The following is a 24368-nucleotide window of genomic DNA, read 5'->3' as shown; positions in this document are numbered from 1 at the left end:
CCCAACCATGTTATATCTTTTCTTAACATTTGGAATATGGGGCTTGTGTAAAAGGTTACAAACCTATTCCAAATCAGACAAGTGCTACTTTGTAGGTTATACCAAAATGTTGGGTATTCCTCCCTCACTATACCGAGGCAAATAGTTTTGCCGCGAAACGGTGTGCTTTTAAAGAGAATGGTTCTTTCAGAAAGGTGAGTGGGAGAATAGTGCAACTCGACGAGATAAACAGTATCTACGTCATCAGATCAAAGGAAAGAGACCTTGGAAGTAATTCCAGAGTTTCCTACTGCGACTGATACGGAAGTCTCTACAATAAAATGTATGAACTTCGGTCGAACTTGCAGCTGAACCACGTAGGCAAGGCTCGTGCAAACCTCTCAGGTGCGCAAACGAGATATTGTTGTTAGACAACATTATACCTACGATACACAAGGAAGTGTTGATGGGCCCTGACTCCGGAATTGGCTAAATGCCAATACAACCCGAGTTAGTTTCCATATAAGTGATTCAAGATTTAAACCTTGATACACCTTTCGGAAGACTTAGAGTCTAACGAATATTTATGGAACTTAAAACTGATACGGATAAAAATGTTTTATCCATAAAGCTCGACTTGTTGAAATAACAAGTTCAAGAGTTGACTACGATGAGGTTGTTTTCATCGTAGCGATGCTTAAAGTCGGTTCGGGTTGAACTAGCAATTAATACATATTTCAATCATGAGATATGAAACGTGGATGATAAAAGGATTTCCATCTGATGGAAATGAAAGCTAGGACTTGTATATGATACAGTCCAAAGTAATTTGTCGATCCAGAGGATGCTAGTAGGTATGCAAACTTCAGAGTTCCAGCAATGGACAGAAGAGAGCAAAATGGAGTTGGAATCTTCGTGTTTTGATGAAATGGTCAAAGGGGTTTTGACTTCATCAATGGGTAACGAAGATGCTTGTAATTCAAGAAAGTAAGTGGGAGCGTAATAATATTTCTAAAAACCTTATGTGCTTGGCACATTGGTAATTGGAAATAAATTTCTTGACACGAATTAGGACTTCATTTGAAAATAGTTTTTCGATGAAGTGCTTAGGCTAAATAGCCTCAATATTAGGCATGATGATCTATGGAGATAGATTTACCTAATGGGGCTAAGCAATGAATACATATTGACAAGATGCTAAAACCTTTTAGCATTTAAAACGCCAAGGAGTGATTCTTGCCAAAGTCACATGGAAAGAGTTTTTGCAAGACTCGGTGTCCCAAAACACTGATGAGTAAAATACATGATGCAGATTCCACACACTTTTGTGTTTGGATTAATCATGTATTCCATGGTATGTAAAACAACCAGATATGTCCGATACTCCCAGGTGTTGCGAGTATGGATACCAAAGTAATCAAATTACTGATCATGGGACAACAGTGAAAGATGTCACAGAGTACTAGAGTAAGTACTGATGACATGGTTTTCTCGCAAGCAGAGATCATGAAGAGTTCGTTGTAAAATGTTACATCGATACAGTCTTCATCTTTTCTCCATGTGATTTTCGATTTAAATTAAGGGTTTTGTGTAACACACAATGTGGTGGCACAGTTAGTTGGAATTTGTTCAAACTAGTTACTGTGGCGAATTCTATAACAAGGGCTAAGTATGTTGACGCTTTAGAAGCGACAAAGAAGATGTTGAATCATATAGTTCATGCATGAACTTAGTATAGTTCCAAGATGGCTTTTGACAATGGGACACTACTGCAGGTAGTTGCTCCATAACTCAGTCTGAGGAATCCAGGTTCGACCTGTGATTCACATACATACAAAGCCAAGTCCACACAAAATATGAATTTTGTGAAAACGTGAAAACGCGAGGACATGCAAAGATACACACGGAGCTGAAGTCGTCAGATCCGTTGGACATCAGGCTATAACACAAGCGAAGCATATTTACACCGGTGTGCCACAGGTGTGAAGTGCATTAGCATAAGCTAGATTATTGTCTCTAGTGCAAGTGGGAGTCTGTAGGAGATATGCCCTAGAGGCAATAATAAATGTTATTGATTATCTCCCTGTTCATAATTATGTTTATGTTCCATGCTATAACTGTTGTGGTTCCCGAGCCCGTATATCCATAAAGGCTCTGGGGAGAACCCATATGCACGTGTGGAATAGTAAACGGTAAAATGTATTCCTAGTCGTGCCTCTAAGACTAGCTCAAGTGTTGCATGATGATTATGTTTTCCCAATCATGGGCATGTCTATGCCAAGCAATTTTGAGGGCACAATGTCAGGAAGGACATTTGTGTTGAATCAACCCGAATTGATGTTATGCTATGAGATACATTCGTCACAAGTTAATGGTTTATAACACAGAGATAGTTAATGTTTGCATAATTCCTTAGACCATGAGAGTATCGAGTTTCTTCATGCTTGCTTCATGAACTTTGGGGTTTGTTAAACGTCATCCGTAACTGGATGGCTATTACGGCGGCTTACGGGTTCATGGGAAAGTATGCTAAGTGACTTGATAGCTCAAGATTGGGATTTGCGCCTCCGACGATGGAGAGATATACTCGGGCCCTCTCGGTGTTACGGTGTCCATCATCGTCTGGCCAGACACTTTGTGATTTGATCACGGGGATGCCGGAACACGAAATGAGAAAAGAGAACAAAACCGGTAACGAGGTAACTAGCATAGTGGACAAGTTGTTGATCCACGGGAATGCCAACATGTCTCACCTCGGGTATTTGTAACATATCGCGAAGCAACAGGAATAGCACACGGCAACTCGAGGTTCACTCGAATATTTATTCGTGTGGGTATAGGGGTCAATATGGGTGTTCACGGCTCTGATGTTGATCATTGATCGGAAGGGGTTCCGGGTCATGTCTATACTTCACCGAACCTATAGGGTCACACGCTTAAGGGTCATCTATCTGCTGAATACTAGACAGGGAGTCTAAGAGAAAATCACCGAAAAAGTTTCGGACACTGAAAAGTTTCGGACAGCGGAATCGTACCGCAGAGAGAGGTCATCGGATAAGTTTCGATGATACCAAAAAGTTGTTTCGGGATACACCATTAAGTCAAATTGGTTTCGGCACATGCCTGATAATTCTTGGAGGATGCCAGAATCATTCTGGAAGCTTTTTGGAATTTTCAGAAATAAAAACCGAAAATGTTCGGAGCTGCTGGTACCGCTTTGGTTGTTTTTCGCAGATGAAATTCACTAATCTGAAATTGTTTCAGAACGAATCCAAAATCATTTTAGTGGGTACTGGAATTATTCTAAGACTCACAGAAATATTTTTGGATTTAATGGACGCGAAAAATTGTCTTCATGAATAGTGAAAACGCATTCTTGTTTGCTTTTCGCAGATGAAAATCACTAAACCGAAATTGTTTCGGAACGCGTTGAAAATTATTTTAGTGGGTACTGGAAATGTTCTGAGCCCACATAAATATTTTCAGTTTGAACGGACGCTGAAAAATGTCGTCATGAATAGTGAAAGTGCTTTTTGCTTGGCTTCTTGGAGAAGCCACCTTGAGGGCCTTTTTGGTATTTCCCCCCTTGGCTTCTTGGAGAAGCCACCCTTGGGCTTGGCCTATAAATAGGGGTGGAGGGGGCTGCCTAAAGGATCATCCCTTGCTCTCATACACATGCCATGCATTATCTGGCTTCTTCTCTCCCTCCCACGAAAAGAGTTTCGTAGAGCCGTAAGGCTGTCTGGGTTCCGGCAGGAACTAGTTCTGGACGGCGAAGCCCTGCCGGATAGATGACACCGTATGTGTGCAACTCTGTAGAGAGATCGTAGTTTCGGTCTTAGTTCGTGAGTGCCTCCCGAAGGGCTGTCCGTGTGACCGTCCGAGTTTCGAAGGTCCTCCCGAAGGGCTGTCCGAGTGACCGTTCGAGTTTCGAAGGTCCTCCCGAAGGGCTGTCCGCGACACCGTCCGGGGGGTTGTTCGACCGCCTCCCGGAGGGCTGTCTGAGGAGCAGATGAGGTTTACATCCTCGCGGTTGGGAGGTTGTAAATCCTAGCTGCGGGGATCTGCACCGCCGATCGTCATCGACTCTACTTCCCGCTGCGCTACGAGTCGGTAACGAAAAAGATCAAACCATGTATGCAGTCTCCATAGTGGTCCTGGGCTGGTGCGTAGGTCGGAAATTTTTTGTTTTCTGCTGCGTTCCCCTACACTTTGAGCTTTACCAACTGAGCAGTGGACCTTCCAATATAACGGTTTTAAGACTTGTGTACCTTGAATTGTTGACAGGAGCAATTGGTAGCCCCCAAGGGCCGGCTCATTATGATGTGATGAGTCGGGTCTTCAATAAGGCCAATAAAAATGACTTTGCATTAGTCCCCAAGTGTCATGGTGCATGCTTGCAGCGACATGAGACTTGCATGTAATCTCAATTTGAATAATGTAGCCCCCAAGTGCCGGGTCGTAAGCCTGCAGCGACTCGGGACTATTCCTTCCATTGTAGAATAAATCATATCCTTTGATAAAATAATAGCCATTGCGCTAAAGCGACTTTGAGAACCTCAATAATACCGGTTATTAATAATCATAATAAAATCCAGCCATGTTGGCTATTCAAGATAATATAATCCGGTATGAAAACCTTATTCATTCAATATCATAATGAAAATTCAGCCAAGTTTGGCTATTTGAATAATATAACCCAATGATTTATAAGCGCATGATTCCAATGGCGCAATCCAAATATATACTGGCGACTTATAGTCCAAAGCCAGGCCGGTTTAATAAACATCGGATAATTTCTCATCATATACTGGCGACTTATCGTCTTAAAGCCAGGCCGTTTTAATAAACACCGGATAATTTATCATCATACTGGCGACATATAGTTGAAAGCCAGGCCGGTTTAATAAACGCCGGTGATTTATAATCATGCTTTATTCAACTTGTTTCTACATGCAACAAGTTTAAAGTGTCCTGGCGGTTTACCGCCGGACGGGTCATAATGCCCAACATATAACCTGGGTTTATAACCAAGGCTGCACTTAAGAATAATCAAATATGAAATATATCATACCTGTGACATTGAATCACATCGTTGGTTTACCAACTTTTTGTAGTAAGGGTGATAACCCAAATTGTGAGTACTGATAACTCCTCCCATATTGTGCCGGTTTATGATAAAATCGTACCGGGTTGTGATAGACACCGGATTATCCGTATATAATACTGGTGCCTTTGAGTCAAAACTAGACCGGGCTGATAGTCTCCGGATTATAACTTGATCATGTACTGACAACTTGTAGTTGACAGCCTAACCGGGTTGATAAACACCGGTTTGAAAACATCACAAATCTTATCAAAAGAAAGAGAAACTTAGCAAAAGGCAAATAAAACCGTTGTAGTCGAGGCTTTTCACGGGCTGCCAGGCCCTAAATTCGACAGCAAAGAATCCCTAAGCAACATTTTGAGCTGTGCTCAGTGGGTGCCTATGTTTGAGCTGTTGTTTTACAACACTCTCTTTGGCCCCGGATTGATGTGGCTTTGAGCCGATCAAGAGGCATGACTGTGGTTCGGATACGACCAAGCCCCCAAGTGATGCTGTGGCATTGCGCCGATCAAGAGGTGTAGCTATGGTTCGGATATGACCAAGCCCCCAAGTGATGCTGTGGCATTACGCCGATCAAGAGGTGTAGCTATGGTTCAGATACGACCAAGCCCCCAAGTGATGTTGTGGCATTACGCCGATCAAGAGGTGTAGCTATGGTTCGGATACGACCAAGCCCCCAAGTGATGCTATGGCATTGCGCCGATCAAGAGGTGTAGCTATGGTTCGGATACGACCAAGCCCCCAAGTGATGTTGTGGCATTGCGCCGATCAAGAGGTGTAGCTATGGTTCGGATAGGACCAAGCCCCCAAGTGATGCTGTGGCATTGCGCCGATCAAGAGGTGTAGCTATGGTTCGGATACGACCAAGCCCCCAAGTGATGCTGTGGCATTGCGCCAATCAAGAGGTGTAGCTATGGTTCGGATATGACCAAGCCCCCAACTGATATTGTAGAAAGCTTTGATAAGCTGAATCAAGGGGTAAACCGGACGCCGCTTTATAAGCAGAATCCCCCATGTGATCAATAATATGACAGGCCAATAAGGCGGGATACCCATGTTTGAACCGCGCATCATGGCAACAGGTCCTCTTAGGCTACCTTTAACTTTTTGCAAGAGATAAATTCTTCTTGAACCGGGATTTTGAACCGGATATTGAGAGCTTCAAAGCTTTGTGGGAGACATCTTTCTCTTGAACCGGATTGTAAACCGGAATCTTTATTTTCAGCCGGAAATTTTCTGACGGCCTTTCAACTCGAACTTGCGAGAAGTTAATTCCTTTTTGAACCGGACATTTTTAAACCGGATTTGAGCGCTTCAGAGCTTTGTGGGAGAATAGATTTCCCTTGAACCGGATATTGAGAGCTTCAGTGAGACTGACTTCCCTTGAGCCGGATTTTAAACTGGAATCCTTTCTGATGACCCGGAACTTCTTCATTGAGCCGGGATTTTGTAACTGTCATATACTTTATAAGCCGGAAATTATCTGACGGCCTTTAAATTTTCATCAATATAATAGTAGCCTCCGGGACCAGGTTATCTTTCCCTCCATCGTCTTGGGGTTCTTGAATTCACCGAAAACTGGCAACACTTGATTAAGTCATATCATTGTAGCCCCCGAGTCTCAAGGCAACTCGAGGAGTTGGTTTGAGATTCTCCATATTTGACCGTGATATAATCCGGCATAACTTGTATATCATTGGTGTTGATAGCACGATGTGAATCCATAGAAGGTTTGAGGTGACTGTGGTGGGTTATAAATGATCCCGTATGAGCCGTGTCAGCAACTCGGCCAATGATTCCTTCCAACTGGCGATTTGAAGTTAACAAAACTGTAGTGGCGGCGACTTGTGCGCCTGACCATTGAGCCACCCAGTGCAGACGGCGGTTGATAGTATATGATATTTGCCTCCATTCTGTTGAAAGAAAACCGGGCTACCCAAGCTGTGACTTGCTCAAACAGCTCATGCAGACAGATGCGGCCCGGTGTGTTGATGTAGACCAGACCGCGGGGGCGGCGATTTGCGCATGTCCATTGAACAACGAGCAAACGCAATCCCAACAAGTCGATGTGGGCTGGACCGCAAGGGCGGCAACTTGTGTGCGTCCATTCATCATGTAATATGTCCCGGACTATCGCCAGGCGGAATATTATCATCCCGTGCTCCATACCCGTGATATAAACCACATTCGTAATGAATAGTGATCCTGTATATAAAAATATACAAATCAAAGTAATTTGTTCTTTGATAGAAACAATATATTCTAATAAAATAAGTTTAGAGAGATATCGCCTGATATATTCGGATAAACGATGATCCGTATATACCGTCCTTGGATAATCTGCATCTTTCTTGATAACTGAACTGCCATCACTTTAGTCGATCCTCGACTCATAATAACCATGCGTGCATGCGAGGTGGTTTCAATAATGGAGCGATGATGCGGAGGTGGAGCGAGTCATGGTGACAGCGGCGACTCGGCGGCGTGGATCGAGGGCGATGGAAGAACGACATGGTGGTACTGGGCCACGGAAACACGGCCGATGCAGGCCGGTTTGGTGACTTGACAATTGCTCTCTGTCAAATGAACCGGACGCTGCTGAAAGTGGATAAATACGTCTCCTCTGACTTTCCATGCAATAGTGCTGTTTTGGCTTTTGACAGAAGAATTGATCTTCCAACACGTCTCCTTTGGTCCCCTTGGAAATTGTGCCATGTTGAGAGGAGTAGTAATACTGGTTCTCTTGTTTTCAAGTGCCTAGGAGTATATAGTTGCTTTTGGCCTGCAAGTAGCACCTGACCATCAAATCTTTCGCGTGAGGAACGGCAAGATTGACTGATGGACCTTGCTTCCGCCCCACTGTTGCTTTTGTCCTCACGTGCATGTGCAGCAGATATTTCTTTATTTTCGTCATCATCAAGACATCCATGCAAATTAATAAACTAGTCTCTCCAGCGCGCGGACGGATCGCACAATGGTGCAAGCCAGCAGAAAACGCAGCCACAACCGGCCGTACGACGAGCCGGCGGGAGGTACGGCAGCGCCAGGCACCGCGCAAGAGCTGAGGCAAATACCACCAGCGGCTCGAGGGCAGCGCGCTCGCTAGGCCGCAGTCGCGGTGGACACCGTGACTTGGAGCGGCGCTTTACGACGCGGAAGCAGCGGGTTAAGGCTGACGCGCATAGCAGGAAGAAGGTGAGGGCCGGTTTAAGGCAAAGGCGAGGCCGAGCTAGGCCGAGTCATGTTGAGGTCGCAGGCTCGACAGAGACGGCGGCTTGAAGGTGAAGGCAACAACCGGGGAGGCGGGGCACAACGGAGTTAAATCTGTAGCAGCAAAAAGTGAACCGGCGGAAGCCAGAGCGGTTCACGGGAGACTCACGGACGCTCGAGGCGGTTCACGAAGCAAAAATGGGCCGGCGCCCAGCACGACGGCTTAGGGCATCATGAGGAAGACGGCGCTTAGCTAGGTGGAATTGCAATTTGCAGAGAGCAGATCAGTCCGGGGTAATTTTGTACGGCGGCGAGCTGGCCAGGCGACTCACGGCACAGGCGGTTTGAAAACAGGGACGTGACTCGGAACAGACGGCCGCTCGACGCACGCTGAAGTGACTCGGGGCCAGCTTGATCCGGTGGCGAGCTGCGGCGATAGGGCCGGCTCGACCCGGAGGCGGAGGCGGCTGATCGGGGCCGTGACCGCGGATGAGGACACGAACGGGAGGCGAGGCCCATCAGTGGCTCAATGGCGGAGGCGGCGCTCGGAGCGGTGAACCGGAGCCAGGTTGGAGGGCGTCATGGCAGGAGCTTGCCAGCGCCAGATGAGGCCGAGGGCGACTCGGAGTGAAGTCGCAGAGACGAAGGCGATTGAGATCGGGCTGGCTCCTTGGCGAGTTAAGCGACAACTGTGGCGTTTTGGAGTAGTAACTCGGAGCAGAGGCCACGGCTACGGAGGCGGGCTGAAGTGGAGTCGAAGCCTCGAGGCCGTACTAGCGGTCACGGGCTGTCCGTGGAGGCAGAGGCGAGGCACGACTGAACCAGCGGCGGTTCAGAACAGAGGCACGGCCTGCTCAAAAGCAAGGCGCTCGACGCACAGCCGGCGACCCGGAGGCAGCAGGCGGCTCGAGGCATGGAAACTCAGGCGTAGGAGTTGGCCTGAGGTGGCACCGCGGTGGTTGCGGATGTGACCACGGCGACCGGCAGATCGGCGTGAATCCGAGCGAGGGGTGGCCTGAGGCGGCAGGGCCGGCTCAACCCGGCGGCGGAGGTAACCCGCCAGCAACTCACACCCAGACCGAGGCGGAGAACGGAGACCAGGCCGGCAGCGACTCGGAACAGAAACCGAGGTGGAGACTTGAGGTCTTTCGGTCTAAAGCGGGCGCCAGGGCGAGGCCGTGAAGGTCGAATCCCATCATCTGACTTCACTAATCCAGCACAATGATGGATTGTTTGACCACGTGAGAGCTTCAGTCTTCTTTGGTAGTATATCCCGTATGAATTTCAAAAGGCGATTTTGATCTTGGTCGCCTCCACATGCGGCAGCTTTTGGTAAGTAAAAAATTTGGAGTTGTAGAACAACCTGACCATCACGTGGCAAAGCACTAATTGAAGAAGTTTGATTGTCACTGTTGTCTCGTACGAACAGAGGCGTCTTCAGGCAGCTGGACCGGTCCCTGTGCGTGTACCTCGCTTGGCCTGCTGGAGAAGAATAAAGGATTACGACGACTTGACCATAGTGCAGGATTGCTTCGAGTCGGCCTTGGTATATCCGTCCCGCAATCTGAAAAAGAAAAATTGCAGCGAAAAGCTTCATCTCGATCTCGGCGATTACCATGGCGCGTGAGGCAGCCGCACGACCTATAACCCTAAAACAATCTCAATCTCATATCCGCCGCCGCAGAACACTTTGTCACTCTTGATTGATGAACTCATCGTTGATATGAATTTTTCCATGCCGGCTTTTGTTGAGCCCGAAAATTGCGAACTTCTCTAACCCTAAAAAATATCCCTTCAAGAACTCAACACCACCATGCGCAGCCCCACGGTGGGCGCCAACTGTAGTGGAATTGTCACGGCAGATGTCCTAATGTGAGGACTTAGTCGTGAGGCCGCGCATCTATGCAGTAGCTTGAGAGGGGTTGATCCGAATCGAGAGACGCAACGCAAGACAAGGGTTTAGACAGCTTCGGGCCCCGGGAAACATCATCCGGTAACAACCCTACATGCTGTTTGTGGCTAGGTCTCATTATCATCACGAGGGAGTCGCCGGTAAACCGGCTCTTTGTATCTAGCCCTAGAGATTGTTTCTTCTTTTCCGTCCGTCTTTTGGGAGCCATGCCCCTCCTTATATAAGTTGAAGGGGCGGGTTACATGTGGAGTCCTATTAGGATTAGGACTAGTCTACCTTCTAATACAAACCGGATACAAGTCCGGGTCTTGACTCCTTGTAAGGGAAATATTCTTCACGCCTTTCCTCTTAAACCGGCCCACCATTAACATAAACCGGCCTTCTGGGCCTTGGGCCTTGTCATCCGTCTGACCCGCCCGCCGGGTCACCAGTGAGTCATAATGACCAGGCGGGTTGCTTGTAAACCGCCAGGTCAGGGCGGGTCGCCAGTGAATCGCCAAGTGTCAGTCAGGTCTCAAGTAAACCGCCAAGTCCGGCCGGGTTATACTTCCGGCCGGTTTACACCACGGGGTATATCCCCGACAATTCTCGTCGAGATCTATTCGATGTAATATTCTTTTGCGGTGTGTTTGTTGAGACCAATGAATTGTGGGTTTATGATCAAGTTTATCTATGAACAATATTTGAATCTTCTCTGAATTCTTTTATGTATGATTGGTTATCTTTGCAAGTCTCTTCGAATTATCAGTTTGGTTTGGCCTACTAGATTGATCTTTCTTGCAATGGGAGAAGTTCTTAGCTTTGGGTTCAATCTTGCGGTGTCCTTTTCCAGTGACAGTAGGGGCAGCAAGGCACGTATTGTATTGTTGCCATCGAGGATAACAACATGGGGTTTATATCATATTGCATGAGTTTATCCCTCTACATCATGTCATCTTACTTAAAGCGTTACTCCGTTCTTTTGAACTTAATACTCTAGATGCATGGTGGATAGCGGTCGATGTGTGGAGTAATAGTAGTAGATGCAGGCAGGAGTCGGTCTACTTGTCGCGGACGTGATGCCTATATACATGATCATACCTAGATATTCTCATAACTATGCTCAATTCTATCAATTGCTCAACAGTAATTTGTTCACCCACCGTAATACTTATGCTCTTGAGAGAAGCCACTGGTGAAACCTATGGCCCCCGGGTCTATTTTCTATCATATTAATCTTCCAACACTTAGCTATTTTTATTGCCTTTTATTTTACTTTGCATCTTTATTATAAAAATACCAAAAATATTATCTTATCATATCTATCAGATCTCACTTTCGTAAGTGACCGTGAAGGGATTGACAACCCCTTTATTGCGTTGGTTGCGAGGTTTTTATTTGTTTGTGTAGGTGCGAGGGACTTGAGCGTGGCCTCCTACTGGATTGATACCTTGGTTCTCAAAAACTGAGGGAAATACTTACGCTACTTTACTGCATCACCCTTTCCTCTTCAAGGGAAAACCAACGCAGTGCTCAAGAGGTAGCACTCACACCTCAAAAAGACAAATACTGCTCGAGCTGCTTGGTCCCAGCTGTCGGCTGCTCCTTGTGCAATTCTCTCGTTTATTGACTACATAGGTTGACAATAGTGTGGGACCGTGATGTCAGGAAACCAGGAGGAAGCAAAAAATATTACAGTTGTATATAATAAGGAGGCACTTGCGTACGTGCGGCTATGGCCTTGGTGGGTCCCCACTGTCATCCTCTCCAAGTAAAGTCATCTCCTCATTCCTCATGCCGTTGACCATGTTGACAACGCGAGACGGCGGCGCCACGGCGAGCGCAACAACTCAAAGGACGACGGAGAGGGCCTAGCGGGCCCTACGAATGGTCTAATACAGCGCCTGCTGCTCATTCAGGAAGCCAGGATCATAGGGCCACATGTCCGCAACGGCATTGTCGTTTACCTGTTCACCGGTGCTCGTTGAGGAGACGGAGGTTGCAGCACAGGTCCTCCTGCGCTGGCAGCTCTTCCGCCATTAGGGCTTCGAAGTGGGCCGCACCTGCTCTATGGTGAACACGGCATGAACCGGCTTGGACACTGGCGCCGGCTCCTGGTCGGAAGCTACGTCCATCGTCTGATTGTCGTCGCTTAGCTCGGCGAGCTCGCTGGCGAGCCAGCACGTCCCGGCTGCTGGACCGACCCGCTGCCAAGCACGAGTATTGTCGTGGTTTTGTCACGGCAGATGTCCTCGTGAAAGGACTTAGTCATGGAGCCATCGCTACGGGTTAGCTTAAAGGGGTTAAACCGGACAAGGGACACGAGAGTTTTATACTAGTTCGGCCCCTTACGATGAAGGTAAAAGCCTACGTCTAGTTGTGATAGAATTGCTGGGGTTTCGATGACCAAGGAGCGAATACGCTTTGCCTGAGTCTCGAGTTGTTGTCTATTGTCCTTAAACCGCCGCCGGGTCGTCCCCTTATATACATGGGTTGACGCTCGTCGGTTTACAGAATCCCGAGGCCGGCTCATAAACGTGTCCGGCTCAGCCTCTGCTCTTTTCTATCTTACAACACAAGTTTACATATTAATACCGGTTTATGTCTACAGGCCTTAAACCGGCTTTGGGCCCTGGGCCTTCATAAAGCGTCACCGTCTGTCTTCATGGGCTTCAGATATAATGAACTACTTATGGGGTTAACCCGTCCTATATTGGCCGGTTTACGCGCAGCGGTAATATCCCCAACAAGTCTGACTGCCCTGGCCCACCCAGACCGCCTCCCTCGCCCGCGCGCGCTTTCCGCCCGAAACGGTCAGTGCCGCCCGCCCCGCTTCCCAGTGCAGGCGATCGCTCCGGCTTCAAACGACACAAGTGCCATCCGTCCGTCAGTCTGCCGCCCACATTAATGATACGCGGTTGCCGAGGTGGCTACTCCGGCGCCACACGTCCGTCCCTCCGCCGCCCACCATTGCTATATAAACTGCTGCGCCGGCCATAGCCGCAGTCATCCGCCTCCGTTCCCTTTCTCCTGTCCACACCACTACTCCCACCATGGCTTCCTCGCGCTCCAGCGCTCTTCGGGACGGGCGGATGACGGACCACAAGGAGATGGAAGCCGTTGCTACTGACTGGCTGGCCGGCAGGCAGCCGGAGGGCGACGACGTCCCAATGGAGAACATGGTAGTCGATGATCCGGCGCCAACCCCCTCCCGCGCGCCATCCTCACCGGTGCATTGCACCATGACCATCGGCAAGGCCCATGCCCAATACATGGACACGGTGAGGCAGAAGCGTCCGGGGCAGTTCCGGGAGGCGCAGGCCGACGCCGCCTACAACCACCATCTCCTCCAGGAGCACCTGCAAGCGGAGGAGCAGATCCCCACGGAGCGGGCGGAGCAGGAGGCGCTGCTCGACTCGTACCGTTCCGCCCGCGAGGGCCGCCTCGAGCGCTGGCGGTACCACATGCGGGTGGCAGAGGCTGCGGCCGCCTACAAAGAGGGCGATGAAGCGGGCGAGGCGCTGTTTGCCGAGGACGAGGCAGAGGACAATGCCGGCTCCGACGAGTCCCCGCTCCGCTGGCGTCGACGAGGCCCTGCTCCGCCGAGGCCCCGCGGCACCAACAACGAGGCAGGGGGCACCGCCGAGGCCCCGCGGCGCCAACAACGAGGCAGAGGACACCGCCGGCTCCACCGAGGCCCCGCCCCGCCAACAATGAGGCAGAGGACATCGCCGGCTCAGCCGAGGCCCCACCCTGCCGGCAACGAGGGGGAGGATTTCCCCCGCTCCACCGAGGCGCCGCCCCGCCGGCAACGAGACAGAGGACATCGCTGGCTCCGTCGAGGCCCCGCCCCGCTGCCAATGAGGCCGCGCCACACGGAAAACGAGGAAGAGTAGAACACGGTAGGTCACCGCCGCTCGGGTCCAAGTAAGGCCACTGCTGCTACCCTCCTGTTGAAACCAAGCTAGGCAGGTTGACCATTGATGGCCGATTAGCTTCTTGGCGGCGACGTGGAGTCGGAGAGCTATTTTTGGGGAAGGATGCTGCTTCAGTTACTTAACTGCAGGTGCAGTTGGGTCACTGGCATGTGGGCCCAAGAGGCATCTAGTCCACATGTAAGTGACGCAACTTCACCTGCTGTTATGTCACTGAAGCTCAGTCCGCTGGAGAAGAAGCTTCTGTTCGGCTCAGCCGGACACGGGTGCTACGGTTAATTAATTATACCTCTAGCGCACCCCTTTTTAGTTGAATAATGTATGAAATGTAATGAAATCCGACATGTTTATATGAAATCTGGCAGTGTATGAATGAATTTAGTTCGATTTGTTTGAATTCTTGTATCACTGGCATTGGATGAACATGCAAAACAATACGTACTAGCATTATTCCCATGGTGATCACCTCGTTTGCAGCAGTTTCACATGTACTCCATCCGGTCCTTTTTAGTCTGCATATAAGTTTTGTCTGAAGTCAAAGTATCTCTACTTTGACCAATCTTATAGAAAAAAGTATCAACATTCACAATGTAAAATCAACTGACTTGAAAGAAATCTAATATGCGAAGTAAAAAGGAACAGAGGGAGTACAAAATTTAGCGTTCCTGTACATTGCAATCAACACACAGGCCTGGCAATTCATAGAGAACATTCAAAACAATCGATGATTATGCATCTCAGCGATTCACATGTCAGAGCCAATATTTACTTCACAACTAAAGAATAAAGAAAAATCGATAGATGCTGCTAACAGCAAAGGGCGACCCATTCAAAAATATCAAACACATGTCTTCTTGCTAACATCAATGAGCAAAATTTGACAAGGTTGTCCCATTCCAAAATGTCAAATGCGTGTTGTTTTGCATACATAAATGAGCAAACTTTGACAAGGTTTTCCCATTCCAAAATATCAAATGCCTACGATTGTGGAATGGGCAGGGTTTGCCATCAGTTCGGACATTGATATGGCACCTCGTGCTAAATAAACCAGCTGTTCTTTTTGTGCAGTTCCAAAATCAACCAAATTTGTGCGTAGCTTGTATGATTTCACCTTTATATGTTGCAACGCCTTGAACATATCGGCACCTCCTTTCTTGTGGTGGAAATGAATGATTCGAGAATATTCGTTGTATTCGTGAACATTTTGTGTAGTTCCCATTGAAATCAAGCTGAGCACCCCTGTTTGCATAAATAAAAAAAGTGATTAGTATAAAGCAAAATGTACTATGAATTGACAGTTTAAACAGTCAACCTACATGATCCATGCACAGCACACATTTAGAAAAATGGAACTCACCGGAAGGAATCGTAAAACAACATTGTACTGGCCATCACAGCAACAAAGATGGAGATCCGTGAGTCCTTCTGAGCTGAAGTTAGTTTGTTCTTGTGGGCAATAATGTAACCATCCTTCAACCGCTCCCTTCTTAAGAAGAGAGGCTTGGCTTCTTTATCCTGGCATAATCGGAACTAGGCACTTCATATACTCCATATTCTTCTTCAGAGGAGGATGATCCTGTTGTGTAAAGACAAGAGGACAACTAAATGCTAGCATCCCTGTTTTCTCGAAAAAAGGAAAGGAAATATTTAAAATAACACAGATGAAGCACTTCTCAAGGACAATACCACTTTCTCATGACAGTATCTAAACAATAACACAACACCAATAGAGATGAGAAAGCTCAATCATATGGATGAAATCCGCGGGCGAGTACCAACCTTTTTCAGGAGGCTTATTGTGTAGAGCATACAGATCAAGCACTTCTCTGGAACCATCTGTTGTTATCTACTATGGTTGCCATGCTTACTATATACTCCTTGATTAGTTTAATGTTTCCAACATCTTCTTGTGCAGTTCCACTAAAATATATGGTATCTTCAAGAGATCCCTGTTTGCACAAGTAGAGATAATTACATATTACATTAAGAGTGGCATCAAATCAGTGGCAAAACAATTGCTCGTTCCAGTCATAGCAATAAATTAAGATGCAAAACTATATCATTACTTGTGGCATCACAGTTCCAGTGCTCATTACAGCACCGGGAGTTGATTTTTGTTTTTCTTCCGCTTGTTCTTCCCCTTCATCACTTGGTTCAATAACAGACAAGCTTCGCCTTCAATGTAAGATTTGGCATGTCAATTAGGGAGCACAAGTATAATACTAAACAACGACGTTAATTTTCAGATGAAAGTGGCAAAATACAGGCCAATAGTTGTGAAATATCCTTATCTTACCTCAATGGGATATTACGGTGCACATACAGATTGGAAGTCTTGTCTCCATTTGTGCAGTTCCCTAAAATCAAGCAACATTAGCGTACAAGTAGCACAACATATGAAAGCACACTATACAATCATGTGAAAGAAGGCTAGTACTGACCTCTCATGACGCGAAATTCAAACAACTCACAAGAAGAAGATCTGAACCAAATTTGCCAACACGGATAGGAAGTAAGATCTCCTCTTGTGCAGTTCCACTAAGATCAAGCAATCAAGCAACGTTGTCAGTGTGACATTTTGGTTGAACTGCACAAAACACTCTTAAAACAAAAGTGTTTTGTGCAGTGCAACAAAAGGTCACAATAGCAACGAGGTGAAGTAGATAACCCTGTTTACACAGAGGTGCAAAGGAAACAACTAGTGTTCAATAACGGTGGATGACACAGAAGCTAACAAAAAGAAGCATCTAACTTATCTAAATGGGAAAGAAAGCAAGATAGTAGCATTTCTCAAACGGTGGCATTGATTAATATTAACAGAGAGATTATATTAACAATAAAATTTGTTAAACATGTAATTTGCTTTTAACTGTGGCATTGCATCAATTTTCCAGCGGCATTATTAGAGGGTGTTTGTTTACAGGGACATTTTGGTGCAGGGACTAAAAAAATCCGTGTCAGTCCCATCTAAACCAAACAGGAGGGACTTTTAGGGACTAAAGAAAGAAGACCCCGAGGGAAAGTCTTTTTGGGACTTTTTCCAACAGTTGCCCCTGCCACGCATCGCAGCTTGTCTCTATTAGTTCATTACTAGGGGTAACATGGTCTTTTAGCATGTCATTTAATAACCTCTAGTCCATGTTTAGTCCCTCGAACCAAGCAGGTTGGGACTAGGGAGTTTTTAACCAAACAGGGCCTTACAGGGCCTTAGATTAACAACAGCTAAAGAGTTGCATGAGACAGTGGACGCAGCAGCACCATGTGCATCTACCGATGTATGAAGGGGTGATGCACAGTCTGTTGCAACAAAGAACAAAAACAACCAAGGAGCATATTTGTGTTGGTCCCAATTTTGTTATCTTTAGACACCTTTCCCTATGTGAGCGCAGAAAATCTAGTCCCGCTCAAACTCTACAGCCTTGTCCCCCAAAACAAAAGACCAGTTCATTACAGATGTGCGTACTGCGTTTGTCATCGTTTCCCCTTTTCGACCAACGTAGGTGCTGGATAGCCAGTCTGTACTAGTACTTTCCCCCTTCCTTTCCTCTTTGAACCATGTCCTAGATTCATGCTATACAACTTTCCCCACTACTTTCCTGTTTGATCCAACACCTAGATTCGAGTGCAGAAGCGGAAAAATCCCACATGCAGCTAGAGCAATGCATGTGGAATAAGTAAATTATACCTTAAGGTTCTTGGGGTGGGGTTCGGTGGGCGACCGGAGGCCGTTCGGCCCACACTATGTACGGCGGCAAGGAAGAAGGGGTCGGAGGCCCTCCTGATAACCCACAAGTATAGGGGATCAATTGTAGCCTCTTTCGATAAGTAAGAGTGTCAAACCCAACAAGGAGCTAAAGGTAGAAGAAACATTCCCTAAAGTTTTATCGACCACCGATACAACTCTACGCACGCTTGACGTTCGCTTTACCTAGAACAAGTATAAAACTAGAAGTACTTTGTAGGTGTAAGGGGATAGGTTTGCAAGAATATAAAGAGCACGTAAATAAAAGCTAGGGGCTGTTTAGATAAAGACACAATAAAGTTAGTATAGCGAGTGTGGAAAAGTGGTGGTAGGAGTTGCGAAATTGTCCCTAAGCAATTGACTACTTTACTAGACCGATAGCAAGTTTTATGTGGGAGAGGCCACTGCTAGCATGTCATCCCTGACTTGGAATTCTATGCACTTATGATTGGAACTATTAGCAAGCATCCGCAACTACTAACGTTCATTAAGGTAAAACCCAACCATAGCATTAAGATATATTGGTCCCCCTTCAATCCTGTATGCATCAATTTCTATGCTAGGTTGAAGCTTCTATCACTCTTGCCCTCCAATACATAGTCCTATCAACATACAACTAACCCTATGGTGTGATCCACGTGCGTGCTCATATGATGGGCACCAAAGGACATCAACATAACCACAAGCAAATTAAACCAATCATAGCAATTCACCAATTACCGATAGGACAACGAAAATCTACTCAGACATCATAGGATGGCAACACATCATTGGATAATAATATGAAGCATAAAGCACCATGTTCAAGTAGAGGGCACAACGGGTTACGGGAGAGTGGACCGCTGTAGATAGATGGGGGAAGGTGATGAAGATATTGGTGAAGATGACGGAGGTCTTGGTGTAGATTGCCGTCACACGATGATGGCCCTGGCGGCGTTCTGGCGCCACCAGGAGAGAGGGGGAGAGAAGCCCCCTTCTTCTTCTTCTTCCTTGACCTTCTCCCTAGACGGGAGAAGGGTTTACCCTCTGGTCCATGGCCTCCATGGCATGGGAGGGGCGAGAGCCCCTCCGAGGTTGGATCTGTCTCTCTCTGTTTCTGCGTTCCTGATACTGCCCTTTCACCGTTTCTTATATTCCCGGAGATGCGTAACTCCGATTGGGCTGAAATTTGGACACGATTTTTATCCGGATATTGGCTTTCTTGCGGCGAAAGAAGGGCACCAACCGCCTTACGGGGTGGAAACGAGGGCCCAGGGCGCGCCCCTCACCCTCGTGGGCCCCTGGGGCATCGTCTCGCGTTGATTCCACTTCCCAAAATTCACATGTATTCCAAAAAAAATCTCCGTCAGTTTTTATCCCGTTTGGACTCTGTTTGATATGGATTTTCTGCGAAACAAAAAACATGCAACAAACAGGAACTGGCACTAGGCACTGGATCAACATGTTAGTCCCAAAAATAGTATAAAAAGTTGCCACAAAAGTATATGAAAGTTGTATAATATTGGCATGGAACAATCAAAAATTATAGATACGATGGAGACGTATCACCTCCCGCGCCGCTGCTGGGTGAAAGAGAACAGCTGCGCCAGTAGTGGATTCCCTTCCTCACCGATGGCGACAGCGTTAAGCCTCCTTCCCTTCCCGGCGGACGGATCCTGCCGGCTCTTTGACCAGCAGTGAGGGGAGAGAGAGAGGCCAATGAAGTCTTGTTTAGATCTGGAGAGGGTGAGAGAGTGTGAAGAGAGCAACTACAAGCGCTGAGGCTCCAGCGTGTATATATATTGGAGAGTGTGAAGAGTGCAAACCCTAGAAAACAAGCGCCGAGGCTGCAGCGTATACATGATGAGGTGATTATACGGTCACTACGAGATCGTATAGCTCCGTATCCATCCATTTTGACCAGTCAAAGAATCCTCCTGGCACCGCCCCAGATCACTTTCTCTCTCTGTCATGCGGGGCCTACCTGTCATTGGGTGGAAGAAAGAAGTCGAACAAAAACAAAATTATGCTCAAGTGTAGTTATCGAACCCGAGACCTCAAGTTTGATGAGCGAACAGGCTAACCAGCTACACCACCCCCACGTTATGTTTAACAAGAGGAAAATAACCTTTAATACATTCCTGCATTCGTGAGACAAGCATGCCGTGTTTTTTTTTGCGTGGGAGTCATTGGGATCTAAATCATAATCGTGTCATGTGGCTTTGGTGGTAAGGTCTTTTGGGATTTAAAGCAGTGTTGGTAGTACAGAAATAATGCAGCCTTAGTCACCTTACTTTTCTCCACGTAGTACGTTGGGTCCCACCAGTCAGAGGGTGAAACAAACAAATTAATAAGAAAAATTAAAAGCGCCAGCGGTGTATCTTACCTCACACATCTCGCTACTGCTCGTGAACACTGTCCAATTGATCCCTCTGTTCGCTCACGTACTATTCTAATGAATCTGTATTATAACATGTACAAAATTTTGGGCACATGTATTCGACCTAAGTCAGTGTGCCACCGTATCTCGTACTACTCCCTCCGTCTAGGTGTAATATGTCACGTTACAAGGTGCAGCGGGACCAAGGTGCAAGCAGATTATTTTTTCGAAACGAGGTGCAAGCAGATTGGAGGAGAAGGAGAAACTTGACCGGCCCTTCCTCCAATGAAAGCCCTGATTTCTGTCTCTAAATGCAACAATTAATCACAACAACTAAGAGATGCCGTTTTAGCTACCATGCAGGGCCACGTATTAACTCGCATGCATCAACGCGTAGTTGCGCTCCATGCATTGGGTTTCCGGTGGAGATAACAAGGCAGAGTAAGGAGCATTTGGTTACATTGCTAGGCTGGTCATAGTGGTGAGTAACTTGGACTAGTAACATGCATATGTTACTAGTCTATGTTACTACTTTCATAGTAGGTAGTAACATATGGATGGTAACATGTAAGTCTTCATTAATTGAGATATAGACTCAATGTACCTCTACGTGTGTGTGTGTGTGTTTAACAGCATGTGTGTGTTAGAGAGAGCGACACATCGACCTACTCCTACAGAGAGATGGTGTGTAGTGTACGATTTAGCCGCGAGAGTCGGTGCAGCCTCTCGTTTCCGGGCGTCTGGTCGGGACAGGCGGGACAGCTGCCACGCCCGCTCCTGACTAGCCTAGCCAACCCAAAGCCCCTCCATCGCCCGCGCGCGCTTCCCGCCCAAAACGGTCAGTGCCGCTCCAAAGAATTGGTGCCGCATTCATGCCCGGGCAGAGCGGACGCGACCTCGCACTGGCGCCTGCGTTGAAGGGAGAAGCGGATTCGAGAGTGATGGTTGCTTCGTCCGTCCAACTTACTACTGGGTCTATGTGATTTGACGGCTCATTGGTCATTATTACTAAGGTGGTAGGACTGCTGGATGTCCCACGCTTTTGGTGAAAGGATGTACTACTAGATTACAATTTTCTCCATTCTCAGCGGAGGAGTGCGAGAGCAGCGAAAACACGCAGGCTCAGTGATTACATGGCCCACCTCACACTATCACCATATTTTCTGGACACCGTGCGACACCTAACTCTTTACATAGTACTACTATAGTACGTACTGTAATTTATCAGCGAGATAAATTTGTACAATGCTATGAAGCTTCCAGCTTCTGTTTCATGTATCTTGCGTCCAAGGTTGCCCGTTGCAACATTTCATCAAATACAAAGGAGACTAACATGCATGCTATTGCATCTCAATGATTGACAGATCATAGCCAATATGTACTCCCTCCGTTCCAAAATAAGTGTCTCAACTTTATGCAAACTTTAGTACAAAGTTGTACTACTACTAAAGTTGACACTTATTTTGGAACAGAGACAGCTAAAGAAAAAAGGATCCATGCAGTCCCTAGCCCTTGAACCGTAAACCCTAACCAGACTTTAATTTGCTGGCAATGTTGGAGCTTCCGAAGAAATGAAGTTTGCAACCCTTTGACCGTCGGATCATTTTGTGCAGTTTCACCAAAATCGAGATGAGCATCCCTATGGCAAAGAAATTGAAGAAGCGTGATTAGAATAATATTACTGGGACTAGTTGATGAGACATAAACTCATCACAAATACAATACGTAGAAGCCAGTAGAGGTATGTGCGGGGCAAAGAAGTAGAGAAATATCCACATGGAGTGATGTGGGCAGCTGGAGCAGTGGTGCAAGCCGGCTGTAAAGGGAATTGTACCAGAGGGATGTCGGGACATAGCTCAACCTAGAGGAGGGTGATACATCTCCAACGTATCTATAATTTTTGATTGTTCCATGCTATATTATATTCTGTTTTGGATGTTTAATGGGCTTTATTATACACTTTTATATTATTTTGGGACTAACCTATTAACCAGAGGCCCAGCCCAAATTGCTATTTTTTTCCTATTTCAGTGTTTCGAAGGAAAAGGATATCAAACGGACTCCAAACGGAATGAAACCTTCGGGAACGTGATTTTCGGAACAAACGTGATCCAGAGGACTTGGAGTCTATGTAAAGCAATCAACAAGGAAGGCACGAGGCAGGGGGCGCGCCCACCTCCCCCAGGCGCGCCCTCCACCCTCGTGGGCCCCTTCTTGCTCCACCGACATACTTCTTCCTCCTATATATACCCATATACCCTGGAAACATCATATACGGAGCCAAAACCCTATTTCCACCGCCGCAACCTTCTGTACCCGTGAGATCCCATCTTGGGGCCTTTTTCGGCGCTCCGCCGGAGGGGGCATTGATCACGGAGGGATTCTACATCAACACCATAGCCTCTCCGATGATGTGTGAGTAGTTTACCTCATACCTTCGGGTCCATAGTTATTAGCTAGATGGCTTCTTCTCTCTCTTTGGATCTCAATACAAAGTTCTCCTCGATCTTCTTGGAGATCTATTCGATGTAATCTTCTTTTGCAGTGTGTTTGTCGAGATCCGATGAATTGTGGGTTTATGATCAAGATTATCTATGAACAATATTTTAATCTCCTCTGAATTCTTTTATGTATGATTGGTTATCTTTGCAAGTCTCTTCGAATTATCAGTTTGGTTTGGCCTACTAGATTGATCTTTCTTGCAATGGGAGAAGTGCTTAGCTTTGGGTTCAATCTTGCGGTGTCCTTTCCCAGTGACAGCAGGGGCAGCAAGGCACGTATTGTATTGTTGCTATCGAGGATAAAAAGATGGGGTTTATATCATATTGCATGAGTTTATCCCTCTACATCATGTCATCTTACTTAAAGCATTACTCTGTTCTTATGAACTTAATACTCTAGATGCATGCTGGATAGCGGTCGATGTGTGGAGTAGTAGTAGATGCAGAATTGTTTCGGTCTACTTGTCACGAACGTGATGCCTATATACATGATCATACCTAGATATTCTCATAACTATGCTCAATTCTATCAATTGCTCGGCTGTAATTCGTTTACCCACCGTAATACTTATGCTCTTGAGAGAAGCCACTAGTGAAACCTATGGCCCCCGGGTCTATTTTATATCATATTAATCTCCCGTCAACAAGCTATTTCTGGCGCCGTTTATTTTGCTTTCTTTACTTTTAGTCTTTATTATAAAAATACCAAAAATATTATCTTATCATATCTATCAGATCTCACTCTCGTAAGTGACTGTGAAGGGATTAACAACCCCTTTATCACGTTGGTTGCGAGGTTCTTATTTGTTTGTGTAGGTGCGTGGGACTCGAGCGTGGTCTCCTACTGGATTGATACCTTGGTTCTCAAAAACCGAGGGAAATACTTACGCCACTTTACTGCATCACCCTTTCCTCTTCAAGGGAAAACCAACGCAGTGCTCAAGAGGTAGCAAGAAGGATTTCTGGCGCCGTTGCCGGGGAGTCTACGCACAAGTCAAGACATACCAAGTACCCATCACAAACTCTTATCCCTCGCATTACATTATTTGTCATTTGCCTCTCGTTTTCCTCTCCCCCACTTCACCCTTGCCATTTTATTCGCCCTCTCTTTTCTGCTCGCCTTTCTTTCGCCATGTCGGAATCAAAAAAGGTTGGGGGTTCTCTCCCGAGTTTTAGTACTTTGGATAATCCTTCTATTATCTCTAAACTCATAAATAATGATGCTATGGAAAGACCTACTGGAGTTATCAATGAGAATCTTAATAATTTTGATGAAGATGATTCCGGAATTTTTCGTTATTTACTCGATGAATCTTTGAAAGATGCTTGGGATAGACTATTAAGGATCCGGGCCAGCTATGTGCCCCAATACCAAATTGAAATTTACTTAAAGAGCTTTTATGTTGCCCTACCTTCTTCGTTTAAGCATGTCTTAGATTCTATATTTGAAGAAGGTTTTCTTGAAGGGGATGCCGTAGATACTTATGAAAATATGAAAACCATATTTGGGCACCCCATGAATGAGAAGGTTGAATCTACATCTCTTTTGCTCTCCTACCAAAACGAATCTATCAAAGAGATGAAAGCTAGCTTAGATGCAAATTTCCGTAAAATGCTTAATCTTTATTCTACCATTAACAGCCA

The sequence above is a fragment of the Aegilops tauschii genome, chromosome 4, assembly GCF_002575655.3.
Source record: "Aegilops tauschii subsp. strangulata cultivar AL8/78 chromosome 4, Aet v6.0, whole genome shotgun sequence".
Lineage (NCBI taxonomy): Eukaryota > Viridiplantae > Streptophyta > Magnoliopsida > Poales > Poaceae > Aegilops > Aegilops tauschii.
This window is presented reverse-complemented; position numbering follows the sequence as displayed.